Here is a 14313-nt window from a genome sequence, read left to right as displayed (position 1 = left end):
AAAGTGTTCATATCATAAAGCAAGAAACCAACTTTATCTGCAGGTTTGTTCTCCCATGATTAACTGGAATAGCAGTAAAATATGTTGCGCGGCAAATTATCCGACACCTCATATCAAACCAGAGAAAAAGCATGCCAACTTTAGCCTCTCACTTCAGCAAACTCCTCTACAGTAGTAGCATGGAGGCTGCTCTGCATAAACCTCTACTGGGGCGTTTCATACAGTGAATCGTTGAAAAAGGTGATCGGGAAGCTGGCTCTGTTTTAGGTACTGTTCTAAATCCTCAGTGTGGGAAGAAGGAAGCTTCATAAAATGAATAACATTATGGACCAGCCTCATTTAAAGTGGACACAACCATAATACTAATTTACACCATGCAGTGTATTACTCTACTGCATTTTAAAGTACAGTTGCACGATATTAGGAAAACATGCAATATAGCATATTGTACTGGTAAGTGTCTTGCGACACAAACTATTAAAAATTGTTTGTGTTTCTGCTCCGGCCACACTGTAAACATAATGAGTAGTCTATCTGGCTACCGGAAAAAATAAATCATAAAATTCATTATTTTATGAAAAAACAAGGGAATTTCCCAATCCAGGGATCACTGTCCCAACTGTGAAGTATGGTGGTACACGAAAACAGGGGTCATGTGTGGAAACACTGAAGCAACATCGGAAGTTTGGGTTTTCCAAATAGCAAAAGACCTCAAACAGTCCACCAAATTAGTTAGGAAACATTTTAAGAAAGTCATTGTTTTAAAGTGGGCGTCACAAAGCCCTGAGTTCCACAGAAAACATGTGGGCAGAGCTGTCCAACACCAGCGTGTCCAACACCAGTCAGCAGGAATGCTCCATAATTCCATAAACTAAAGTTTGTGGATAAATCCCCAAACCGAAACAAATGCAAACTTCTGAGTTTGAGGGAAGCAAATATTTAACAAACAGAACCAATTTTGATCATCTTCACCTACCTAAAATAGGAAAAAGTTAGTTTGTTTTGATTTCAGTTTGCAGGGTAATAAAAATGAGGTATTTCTTTTTATGTAATATCCGCGAACATGTGATTTGAAAATTGTGTTCTTAATTATGTACAAAAGCATCAGCAGGTGTAATTGGACTCAAAATGTTTTTGATGTATGATTGTATGCAGATTCAGCTCCGCTCTCTCTTTTTGCCCCATTTCTCACCCCTGCCAGATGTTTGTTTGTGCTGGATTGCAGGGATCAGAGATGAGCATGCATGAGTGCACTTGCTCATTCAACTCTGCTATTTTCTATCAGTGCATGAGTAAACCAGTAAGGAGACACATTTGCATTGGATGGAGCCTCCGTGTTTCAAATGCATATCTCCTGCCAGGACCACTGTGGTCCATTTCAATTAGACTAACATGTTCTTGCTCAGCTGTGACATGCTTCTCTTGTGGAAAGAAGGTTTTCAGGAGCAAACACAAACTGCCAAGATTCTGAGAATAGAGAGAGCGCAAAAGGTGAATAATCAGAGTGGAATGGGACTAAATGGCAGCAGGATAGCATCAAATGCTGTGATATCAGTTTTTAATCCTGCTGTACTTACATATTTCCATGCTACTCAATCATTTGCAGTGCGTGAAACAGTCAAATGTATTATAGAAATCTTATTTAATATATACAGTACAGACCAAAGGTTTGGACACACCTTCTCATTTAAAGAGTTGTCTTTATTTTCATGACTATGAATATTGTAGCTTCACATCAAAACTATGAATTAACACATGTGGAATTATATACTGAACAAAAAAGTGTGAAACAACTTAAAATATGTCTCATATTCCAGGTTCTTCAAAGTAGCCACCTTTTGCTTTGATTACTGCTCCGCACACTCTTGGCATTCTGTTGATGAGCTTCAAGAGGTAGTCACCGGAAATGGTTTTCCAACAGTCTTGAAGGACTTCCCAGAGATGCTTAGCACTTGTTGGCCCTTTTGCCTTCACTCTGCGGTCCAGCTCACCCCAAACCATCTCGATTGGGTTCAGGTCCGGTGACTGTGGAGGCCAGGTCATCTGGCGCAGCACCCCATCACTCTCCTTCTTGGTCAAATAGCCCTTACACAGCCTGGAGGTGTGTTTGGGGTCATTGTCCTGTTGAAAAATAAATGATGGTCCAACTAAATGCAAACCGGATGGAATAGCATGCCGCTGCAAGATGCTGTGGTAGCCATGCTGGTTCAGTATGCCTTCAAATTTGAATAAATCCCCTACAGTGTCACCAGCAAACCACCCCCACACCATCACACCTCCTCCTCCATGCTTCACGGTGGGAACCAGACATGCAGAGTCCATTCGTTTACCTCTTCTGTGCCGCACAAAGACACTGTGGTTGGAACCAAAGATCTCAAACTTGGACTCATCACACCAAACCACAGATTTCCACTGGTCTAATGTCCATTCCTTGTGTTCTTTTGCCCAAACAAGTCTCTTCTGCTTGTTGCCTGTCCTCAGCAGTGGTTTCCTAGCAGCTATTTTACCATGAAGGCCTGATTCACACAGTCTCCTCTTAACAGTTGTTCTAGAGATGTGTCTGCTGCTTGAACTCTGTGTGGCATTGACCTGTTCTCTAATCTGAGCTGTTGTTAACCTGCGATTTCTGAGGCTGGTGACTCGGATAAACTTATCATCCGCAGCAGAGGTGACTCTTGGTCTTCCTTTCCTGGGGCGGTCCTCATGTGAGCCAGTTTCTTTGTAGTGCTTGATGGTTTTTGCGACTGCACTTGGGGACACTTTCAAAGTTTTCCCAATAGTTCGGACTGACTGATCTTTATTTCTTAAAGTAATGATGGCCACTCGTTTTTCTTTACTTAGAATTTGTATTATGGCAAGAAAAAAGCAGCTAACAGCCTATTCAGTAGGACTATCAGCTGTGTACTGTATCCACCTCCTGCACAACACAACTGATGGTCCCAACCCCATTTATAAGGCTTGAAATCCCACTTATTAAACCTGACAGGGCACACATGTGAAGTGAAAACCATTTCAGGTGACTACCTCTTGAAGCTCATCAACAGAATGCCAAGAGTGTGTGGAGCAGTAATCAAAGCAAAAGGTGGCTACTTTGAAGAACCTAGAATATAAGACATATTTTCAGTTGTTTCACACTTTTTTGTTCAGTATATAATTCCACATGTGTTCATTCATAGTTTTGATGCCTTCAGTGTGAAGCTACAATATTCATAGTCATGAAAATAAAGAAAACTCTTTGAATGAGAAGGTGTGTCCAAACTTTTGGTCTGGACTGTATTTTTAAAGGATGTGACCTAAAGATCAGAAGTTATCTTATAGGGTGAGAATAACTAAACGCATTTTGAACTTTCTTTCGGCTTTGTATTTGTCATATCGGAATTAGGCTGAATCTGAAAGCTGTTTCTTTTTTTGTCCTTATAATGTATATGAATATAAGCTTCTCTTCTTGAGGTAAGCTTGGGAGGAGGATGGGAGTTTACACACAATAAACAAGATCTTTCTGAATTGGATTAATCTCATTTAGCCTACTAATACGCAGCTTCTCCGCCAACACACCAGCCTTTCAAAACCAACTCAAAAGAATTAGAAGCTGTGCCCTGACATTATGGAAAACAAAGGATTATTTCCCAGATTCAACAAAAAGAAGCATCATCCCTGTATGTATCACATCGTCCTCCGTTTACCTTGTCTCATCTGCAGATGTACGGATGCAAACAAGTTAATTTCACCTGCAGAGACTGTTTGGTAAAGTGTCCTGTATTTAATGCTTCATGCCTGTCAGAAGTGTTTCACCATCTTATGCGCTGCGATGACCACAGCAGCACTTATCATTTTCTGTGAATCATTGATGTTCGGATGCTCCATAAAAGATTCAGATGAAAGCCAGCCAGCTCAAGCAGAAGTGATTGACACAAGGGGCTGGAAAGCTAGTGTGGTTTCTCACTGATGCATACAATAGACACCGAGTGCTAAAACATAACTGTGACAATATCTGGATGTTTTTTTTCTTTTTCTGCAGAAACAAAGAGTTGAAGCTAAAAGGAGGTGGAAAATTTTAAGTAACTTTGTAGAAAAATGACAAGGCATAAACAGAGCTCTGGGATAAGACAGCTATTGCTACCTCATATTATACTTATGTCAGAGAAAATGTATCAAGGTGCCAAATATTGTTAAGTTACTAATTGTTACCACAATATTGATATTCAGAAACCCCATTAAAGGAGATACTTCACAATAAAATGAAAAATATGGAAACCTAATCACTGGACCGGTACGCAGACATCCAGCTAATATTTCTGCCTTAAACAGACCGTTGTATCTTTGTCTTCAACACATCTGACTTTAATAGACTCTATAGAACCAAACTTTATCCCTGAGAGGTCATTCTGCCATTTGATTCAGGTGTGATGGATACAGCATACATCTAAAGGTAGCAGGACACTGGCCCTCTAGTACTAGAGATCAACATCCCTGCCTTAAATTGATGTCCTGAAAGACTTTTTTCAAGGAGGCACAATAGCATTCCATGCCCTTCCTTAAAGTAAATTGTATTTTCCAAATAGCCCTACAATATTAATCTTATTTATACAACAGCATGTCCTTTCTCTCTCTCATGATTCAATCAGTCTTCTACTATTGTGTATATCAGTTAGAAAGTAAAAAAAAAGTGAAATGACAACTGTTTTAAGGAGACAAGAAATTGATTGGTATGAAAGTGAATAATTCAGAACAGCAATTGTATTAAAATCTCATTATTACAATAACATACATATAATAATCGACGTATTATTTTAGCAACAGCAATATAACAATTGCAGTTTGCAATGTTTTAAATAAAAGCAATTACATAATTTTATATGTTCTTGTTTTCATACCATGATACAGTGGTTCAGTATTTCCTTTGGTTGACTAAACCAGCATTTTGTAAAAGGAGAACAGATCCAGATCTCATGAACACATTGATTTCATAAGGCATTGAAGCACTGAATGCAACATTAACGAATGCTTTTTCTACTTATGTAATACATTATTTCAAAAACAATATATTTTCTTCACAAAATAACTAAATCATCTGAATTCAAACAAGGTGAGTCCCCTCAGGACGCCCTGCCCTTTAGGCTTTCAAAAAATAGCAGCCCTTGAGGTGTACAGCAGTCCTTTTATAATTCAAAACCTTTTGGTTTTGTTCTCCTGGAATTAACTGTCACAGCAAACGCTTCTCACATCTTCTGGAATATTAAAACAAAGCGGGTCAAATCTCACAGATGCACTGATAAATATTAATAGGTTGCACAAAGTGAGATATATTTTCCTCCAGAAATACATCTATGTTAAGGAACTTTCTGCCAGAAAAACTAAATGTGCTGCAGAAACTTTAATGCATCAGTTTCTGACATGTTTCTAAGTCTCTACTGCAGTTTTCACATGAAAAGGATCTTTCCACTGCATGATGATTCAGGACCCAACATCTGCTGGTTGGTCTGAATGTGACCGTGAGGTATGCCAAAAGTACCTGAGTCAGCTGGTTGCACATATTGTGCTTTTTCAAGATCTTTTGTAAGTTAGTCAATTGTATGAAGTACACAGACACGCATCTACCACATACCAATGCATTTACATTTTTACATGTTCGCTTCTCAGACAGACATTGAATAGTCCAGAAAAAAACTGATAAAACACTTAAACAACAAATCTATAAATCAGGAATTGACTCACAGATAAAGCTCTATAATTCAGCCAATTTTATGAAAGGAGATTAAGAGCTTTATGAAAAAAAGAAAAAGAACCACAGAAAGCCAAGCCACAGAGGAGATTGCTTCACACACCATTTCTTATGTTTGTAACTTCTTTGCACATGTGTCCCAGCTCCTTTCATGTTTGCCTTTGATTAGCTGAGTACAGAGAACATCTGGGCTGTCATCAGCAGCAGGATGTTTTCTCCTCATAGGCGGTGGTCTTTCTCAGGAGGCAAGCCGCACTTGCATTCACAAAACCATTCAAGCAATAAGTGCAAATTTACTACACCCTATAGGTAATGTTTTTGAATTTCTGTAGTTTTAAACAACTTGAGGTTAAGCTTACGATAGAAATAACAATAAAATGATTGCCCTACCTTATAAAGAAAAGTTGCAGGAAAGATTGAAAAAAAAAAAGAAGGATGCACTTAATCCAAGCAAAGGACACCTTCCTCCTAAGCCTATTTACACCACCGATAAGCTAATGAAAGCTGGCTAAATCAGGAGCTAGTGCATGCATTTATAAAAGGGCTCTAATTGATCCAATCAGGCTGTTAAAAGACTGTGTGAGATGAAAAAGCTAAAAGTTGAGACCATTTCACTTTCAGACTGCATTTATTTACCCTGCCTCCATCAATAACCTTTAAAAGGAATACACAATGGGATTCCACAAATGCATTGTTAATATCCAGCTTTAAAGCAGAGACCTTACCCAGCTCTTGGGTGTTTTAACAAAGCTGGAAAACAACGACTCGTGCAAAGATAAATTCAAAATATAGCTTAAATGTGCACAACGGGAACACGTTTTAAAAGGCAACCTTCAACACACATACATAATCACTTTAATCCAAAAGGCAAGCTGTTGTCATTGTATCCAATTTTTTATTTTATTTTCCCTAATCATAAATTTATAAATGACAGTGCGTGGAACCTGGCTAGAGTTTACATGCTGATCTCCTCAATAATTAAAGTTTTACACTGGAAACATAAAAGCATATTTTTAACCAATAATAAAAAATAAAAAAAAGAAGCAAGAAGCAATAGCATACAAAGTATTCTTGTTTTACCTAAACTGCCAAAAAGAACTGTTATTTTTTATTAAATCTGATCCCATTTCTATATAAATAATCATTAGTGGAAAATATACGATTTTGGCCATGGTACCTTTGAGAGTGTCACAACATGATAACCTTGAATAAAGATACTATGTAGTACCATCTAAAATATTTCAAAACCACAACATTTTCTGGTGATTAGAAAATATTTTTTAGTGCTGTTTAAGCTGTTTTTCATCCAGCTGACCAAGAGTACGCAGCAACAAGTGCGGAAAGGGCAGCTCTGAGTTACTTTGTGTTCCACATAGCACGAGAAAACTCTGGTCGCTCCAACACTTTTTCTTGCATCTCATGGAAAGGGCTGTAAACCACAGAAGGGTTACGCGATTATGAAAAAACATACATATTACAATTTTATTGAAATCACTATTATTCTGCCTCCTGCCCATAGATTGTTTGAGATAGGCTCCAGCTTCCCCGCAACCCACTATGGAAGAAGCGGTATAGAAAATAACTGTCAGATACTATTATTCAAAACAATGATTCAATGAGTTTCCAAAAACATTGTATTTATTATTGCACTTGGAAAAGAGTGAGCTCCCTTGAAACATACAATTATCCTTGATACCTTCTTGTTGAATCTTTCCCTAAATTAACTATGTATTCCAGCGTAGGATACTATATAAACTAGGGCTGCGACAAACAATTTTTTTGATAATCGATTAATCTGTCGATTATTTATTAGATAAATTGATTAATAATCGTATAACAATAGGTGCTTAATAGGAGACTTTTTACAGAATTTGAACCAGGTGAAGCTAAAACTGTGCCACCTAAGGTGTTCTAGATAGAGTATATTTACCGACCAAGAAAGTTTTCCATCTGAAATGCAAAATGTATATATTTTTTGGCCTAATTACTGCCATGGGTGGGATGTTCTTTGAGCAAATAGCATGAGGGAAACGGTTCCTTATGGCGATGGCAGACACCTAAGAGAAGCATATCTTGCACATTGTGTAGTTTTGATGCACATATGACATTTTATTGCTCAAACAAAATGACTAAACCTCTTTTTTTTTACTAAATCCTGCCACTGCCATCACTGTGGGTGCTAATCATTTTGCACCTTAGTCATTTCATAAATTTGCAGTTTCAGTAAATGGTCCCGTTTACTGGGGGATATTTACTACCAACCATGCGTCAGTTCATACCAGCCAGCGTGATGTTGCTGCTGCTGCTCTCCTTTTCTCATTCTGCCATCTTGTGCTGACTTTTCAAATCAAGGCCACATGAAGCAGTTGGGGTCTTCCTCCAAAAGACTGTGTAGTTCGCATCAACTTGCAAAAATATTAATGCTGATGGTAACGCCACTGTTTTAAACAAAATAGTTCTTTGAAAATAACAGTAGTTATAAGGGGCCAAAATCAAACTTGAACAAAAAAAAATTGCACAGCTCTCCAGGTGCTGTTAGACCTGCTTATGCTTTGAATACCCCGGATCTCATGAATGAAGAACTTGGAAATATATTAATTACAAACCTAAGTCCAAAAATGCCATTAGAATTCGATGTTTACTTTTAAAAGCAGTATATTTCTTTTTTTTTTTTCTTGTGATTTTAGTGGCCTTTGTTTTTGTTATTTTTCAAAGGTAAGCAGGCAGGAAATGGAGTGGAGAAGACATGCAGCATAGGTCTCCGGGGACTCTAACCTGATAATGAAGCCTCTGTATAGGTAAAAAAGGTGACTTGCTCACACGTGACACCACCACTATGCACACAAGCGGCTGTTAATTGTTATCAAAGTGTCTTAGTACTTTAGAGATACGGTTATTTGTTGGTTTATTTCCCAACCTGAGAGGTGCAGCTGATTCTGGTGGAGGAGAAAAACGTTTCTCTTGTTGCTGCTGTAACAGCATTTTATCCAGTTCATCTTATTCAGAGGATCTGAAAAGTTTCTGTCATTTAACAAAACAACTAACATTTATTCTTTTAAAAAGAGATAAGGAGAAAATAATGAGCAATTCTTAGGATTCTAACAAGATAAAAGTGTTTAAAAAAAACTGTGCCAACTTTTGAATCCATCTAATACTGATCTTTTTCCAATGAATCAGACTTTCTTGCGATCTTTCATAGTGAAGGTCTTGCCAGATTTGTGTTCAGACTTCAGTTGTTTTTACATTATTTCTCTGTCCAGTCCAAATAATATATTTTTGGTTTAACTCATAGTTCTGGGTATGAACTGAATCGGTGTTATGTAAAGTGCCTTGAGGTAAAATTTGTTGTGAACTGTTTTATAAATATAGAATTGTACTTTTACGTGATGTCATTATTTGCATCCTAACAACACCCCTGCATAGCGTTGATACCACTAATAAGTCCATGTCTGAGTGATTTGTTTCCAGTTTATTTTCCAGCGCTGACACAATGAGGTCTGCTCATCATCCTGTACAGATAAAATCTCAGGCCAGATATTCCTGCTGCACTCTAATCTCAAAACTCAGCAGTCAGTCCCCATGTGGCCATAAACAAAATAAAAAAAAAAAATCAACAGACAAGAAGAGAGAGTTATCGATGCACAGGTCAATTCATTCACTACAGCTGACTCTCCAAACGTAGGAAACCAACCATGTCAGCCTCTTGCAGATGGAGAAGGAGCCCATTAAGTCAAAGCTGTATCCATCAGTAAAATAGACTGCCAGAGTCTTCATTGTTTATAGAGGTGGGTGGATAACTGTGTGAAAGTGTGTGTGTTTGGTCAACATGGTTCAGCTGAAGACGATTCTATATACAAGAGCTCTTTCCTCATCTGAGAGAAAGTCAATACAAGGTGTGAGGACCATAATGATAATGCTTCTGAGCAGTAATGTCTCACAGCTTCATGGTTCATCACTTACGGCTCAGAGCTGGAAAACAAAAAGGTTAAAGACCTATATAGTATGCTCCGGTGAAAATAAAGACCAACATATTTCCATTTACAAAAACGGTTCATTTAGATGTGCCCATAGATAATGACTCCTCAGAAGGCACCGTGGAGGGAAGAAAAAATTCTTTGTGTGTTTTTGATTTTAGCGGAACCCATTTTTAGCTTTCTCTCCCTCCTCCATATCCCGGCTACATCTCACACCTCTAACCCACATTGTCTCTGCTGACAGGCCAGCTCTCAGGAGAGGAGACCCTGAGGACGAAGTGGCAGCCATGTGACAGAGTGAGTGGCAGAGTGGAAAGCTACAGTAAACCCATACTCTGCCAGAAGGGTGATTTAAAAGCGGCGACGCTTCCCACAGTTGAAAGATTTAAGCAATGGCATTTCCAAGTCAGGCACAGAGAAACAAAGTTAAATTATGAAAGCACTTCCCTTCATACACTTCTTTCTAACTGACTGCATGGAAGGTCGAAATCCGCAAGGTATCTCAACAAAAGATAAGAAACACAAAACATGGAAAACAGTGCAGTGACAAAGTACTGTGCCCAGTCACAGATTTATGTTGTTTTTGCTTTTATGTCACAATTAAATGTTTCAGATCAAACAAATTCTAAACATCAAAGACAACCACAGTAAATAGAAAACTCCATTTTTAAATGATAAATTTATTTAGGAACAAAAGGAAAATCCAAATCAAATCAAAACCAACCTGGCCCTATTTGAAAAATGCCCCCTAAACCTAATAAATGGTTGTGCCACCCTTGGCAGAAACAAAACTGCCAATAAGTCTTTTCAAATCACTTTTTATAGAAAATTGTTTTAATTCACCACACTGGAGGATTTTTGAGGATCAATCCCCTGTTTATGGTCATGCCACAGCATCTAGAACCATATTTTATTAGTTTTTATTCATTCAGAGGCTTCAGATTATTGTTCTGCATTGCAACCCAAGTACCCTTGAGCTAAAAGGTACAAACTGATGGCCGGACATTCTTCTTCAGGATTTTCTGGTAGTCAGTTATGGAAAGTCATCCAGATCCTGAAGAAGCAAAGCAGCCCCTGACCATTACACCACCACCACTTTTAACTGTCAGCATGATTTTCATTTTCTGAAAAGCTATGTTAGTGTTTTTTGTTCATACCAGATTTACCGGCACACTACAAAATATTTTATTAAAAGGTCTTGGGGATCATCAATATGTTCTCTAACAAATTTTAGGTCTTTGTGCTCTTTTTGCCTAAGATGCATTAAATGATGTTCCAGGTTCTTTTATTCCTGAATGAGTCATTGATGTGCTCTTTCAATAATTTTGGTAGGCTGCTCGCTCCTGGGAAGAAGCTTCAGCACCATTTCTGGATGGTAGTTCTAATCTATTTCATACAATAATGTAAATCAACATCTTTCTCATCTGGTCTTAAACATTTTTAAATAGAGAAATGTGTTGCTTTTTGAGATCTTTTAGCCTACTTTATGTTGTCAAACTGGTTCCACTTCAGTGACTTCTTGATTTGACTGGTCTGGCAGTAATCAGGTGTATATCATGTGTGGCCAGTAAAACTAAACATAAAATCAAAGTTAACTTGGGATTTAAAAAGGGGTGCAGTTATGTTTTCACATGGGGCCAGGCTGGTTTGGATATCTTTTTTCCTCAATGAATTAAAGCATCATTTAAAAACTGCCATTTGTACTTAAACAGCTTATCTTCATCTGATATTAAAATGTAAAACTTAAAAGTGTGACAAAAAAGCAAAAACAGTACTGTATAATACAAGAAATCATCATGCACATCATGCATTTAACTTTAAGACCTATAAAAAGGAAAATGGCAAGATTTCACCTGCTGTACCAGAAAGCTGAGAAGCATTTCCTAATGTTGCTTTAAAATCTACATTGCAAGTTGTACTTTGGCCCCTAATTGAATATCGTAAGTATTATTAGGTCAAAGTGGGGCTGCACAATATTAGGAAAACATGTAATTCAAAATAATTATTTTAAAGCACTGTGATGCCATAATTGGTTACAATAAACCCACAATTTTCTAACTGCCCTGCATATATTTATGATACTTGGAATATAATAGTCAAATATTATACAATTTTTGATATACTGTGCAGCTTTAGTAAAAAATAAATGAGACGCTACCTCAAAGGACCGACTCATAAATTCTTGCTCTCATTCAAACAAACAAAACGTGTGTGCTACCTTTTGTTGTTATTAAGGACGATTGCTGTTCCTAAATGGAATACCATAAAAAACTTTAAACATGAAATTATAATGATTGTTCTGACTTGAAAATGTTTAAAAGAGGGACAAAAATAGTGACTTTCAAATGAAACAGCTTAAAGTGTTCTGCTGAAACAAATAATCAATGTCAAATTGCAGACCACCCTAACACTTTGCATTGGGCTACATTATAAAAAAAAAACATCCTGACACTTGGAGTTAACATAGAGGTATTCTTAGCGACATGGGCAAGTAGTGAAAAATGAACTCCTCCACGTCCATGTGTGTCAGGAAGGTAAAAGTACAAAGTCAAATGTCAAGCTCTGTTTTTTATGTATCCCAGTTAAACAAAAAAACTGCACAGCAACAATAAACATAGTAAAATTGTGCATGAGTTTGCATGAAAGGCAAAAACACATAAAACAGTGTTCATTTTCAACATGTGCCAATCATGTACAAACAATCTGCCATCCTTCACAGCATTTAACCCAACCATAACCTCCAGTATGCTTCCAAAGCATCTGGTACTGTTCCCCCATCAATGTTTCTTTTCAACCAGAGACAGCAGAGACTTGACACAGCAGGACGGAGCGCTGCCCCAGGGCTTCTACAGAGGTTGGTCAGAGAGGCATCAGGACATCGTCATTTCAGACTCAACTTGAGGAGTCATTTGACCAGCCAGTGTGCCAGTCTCCCATACCGCAGTAAACAAATGACTAGCTGTCCTGTTTCATACACACACCCACAGACAGACAGACAAACAGAGAGAGACAGAGACACACACAAATGATTGCATGTGTCATCGTATTCTAGCCAGAAGGGTAAGATGATATTATGATGCATTTCGTTTTGCTTTCATTTATGAAATCAGGTTCACTGGCTGCCTTTTCTCTCTGACATTTCTCTGCAATTTAAACTGGTGGTCACTTGAGGTTATGATAACATGAGATTAGGCTTTGGCAGAGTCCATCTATTTTCACACCTCAATACTTTCCTAAAATTACACACATTTACAGCACGAAACTGTATCAAGCCTGGGAACACAGCCTTTCCTGAGCTGGTGATTCATCTGTATCTATTCAGTTTTATTTATATAGCCCCATTTCACAATAAAACTAATCTTAGATCGTTTGGAATTCAGAAGAACGCCCAAAATACCTATCAGTGAGAAATGAAGGAAAATAAATTCAAACTGAGTGGTTAACATCCAAACCAATCCTCATCAAGTTTGCCATGTTCCCTAATTGCTATGTTTCTGCAGTACCTATTGTACCCAAGTTTTTTTTTTTCTCAAACAGTGTTTATTTAGACTAGAATTGTTTGCACTTTGTCACACAAAAAATACAACAAATCTAAATAATTGTGCTTGGGAACACAATACTGTTTTTTAACCAATTATAAAGGAAGAAAATAGCAAGAAAGAGCTACAACAACAACTAAATAAATAACATTAATGCACCACATAATATTTTTTAATATTATAAAACATATAAGTAACCTCTAAAACCAGACTAATTAACATTTTATAAATATAAATGCACCGATCAGGTGCACCTTGATACTGATCATTGGGTTTCTTTGAGATCTGACCAGACAATATCAGCTTTGATCAAATCCATAAGTATTAAAACAAGAGAAAAAATGTGCTGCCGGTTCTTTAAAAGAGGTAGCAGTTTTGAACCAAAAGAGGAGCAATACCAAGATTATTCCCAATTATGTAACAAAGAATAAGTCCCTAACCATTATCAGATTTTTTATCAAACTCAAAAACATGCATCAGATTAAGACCTGGTGCATGATGTGTTTATAGACTGAAAATGGTAGGATTTCTTAGTTTTGATGCATTTAATAAAGAGGGGGAAAAAATCTGATTTTTCTGCATTTTGTGTGCTGATAAAAACCAGCTAATTGATGCAGGGGTTGGACAATGAAACTGTAACACCTATCATTTTAGTGTGGGAGGTTTCATGGCTAAATTGGACCAGCCTGGTAGCCAGTCTTCATTGATTGCACATTGCACCAGTAAGAGCAGAGTGTGAAGGTTCAATTAGCAGGGTAAGAGCACAGTTTTGCTCAAAATATTGAAATGCACACAACATTATGGGTGACATACCAGAGTTCAAAAGAGGAGAAATTGTTGGTGCACGTCTTGCTGGCGCATCTGTGACCAAGACAGCAAGTCTTTGTGATGTATCAAGAGCCACGGTATCCAGGGTAATGTCAGCATACCACCAAGAAGGAAGAACCACATCCAACAGGATTAACTGTGGACGTAAGAGGAAGCTGTCTGAAAGGGATGTTCGGGTGCTAACCCGGATTGTATTCAAAAAACATAAAACCACGGCTGCCCAAATCACGGCAGAATTAAATGTGCACCT

General features: G+C 37.7%; 1 protein-coding gene and 1 long non-coding RNA gene across 4 annotated transcripts in view; one reads left to right on the top strand and one right to left on the bottom strand.

Moving 5' to 3' along the window:
• LOC124865620 (mannosyl-oligosaccharide 1,2-alpha-mannosidase IC) overlaps positions 1 to 14313 on the bottom strand; it is a 308583-nt gene that overhangs the window by 221578 nt on the left and 72692 nt on the right. The gene's annotated exons all lie outside the window — the stretch shown is intronic.
• LOC124865624 lies at positions 8385 to 12894 on the top strand. The gene is made up of 3 exons (XR_007037634.1): positions 8385 to 8529; positions 9941 to 9993; positions 12495 to 12894. It is a non-coding gene; the product is annotated as an uncharacterized LOC124865624 (long non-coding RNA).

Source organism: Girardinichthys multiradiatus, chromosome 3 (genome assembly GCF_021462225.1).
Source record: "Girardinichthys multiradiatus isolate DD_20200921_A chromosome 3, DD_fGirMul_XY1, whole genome shotgun sequence".
Classification (NCBI taxonomy): Eukaryota; Metazoa; Chordata; class Actinopteri; order Cyprinodontiformes; family Goodeidae; genus Girardinichthys; species Girardinichthys multiradiatus.
This window is presented reverse-complemented; position numbering and strand designations above follow the sequence as displayed.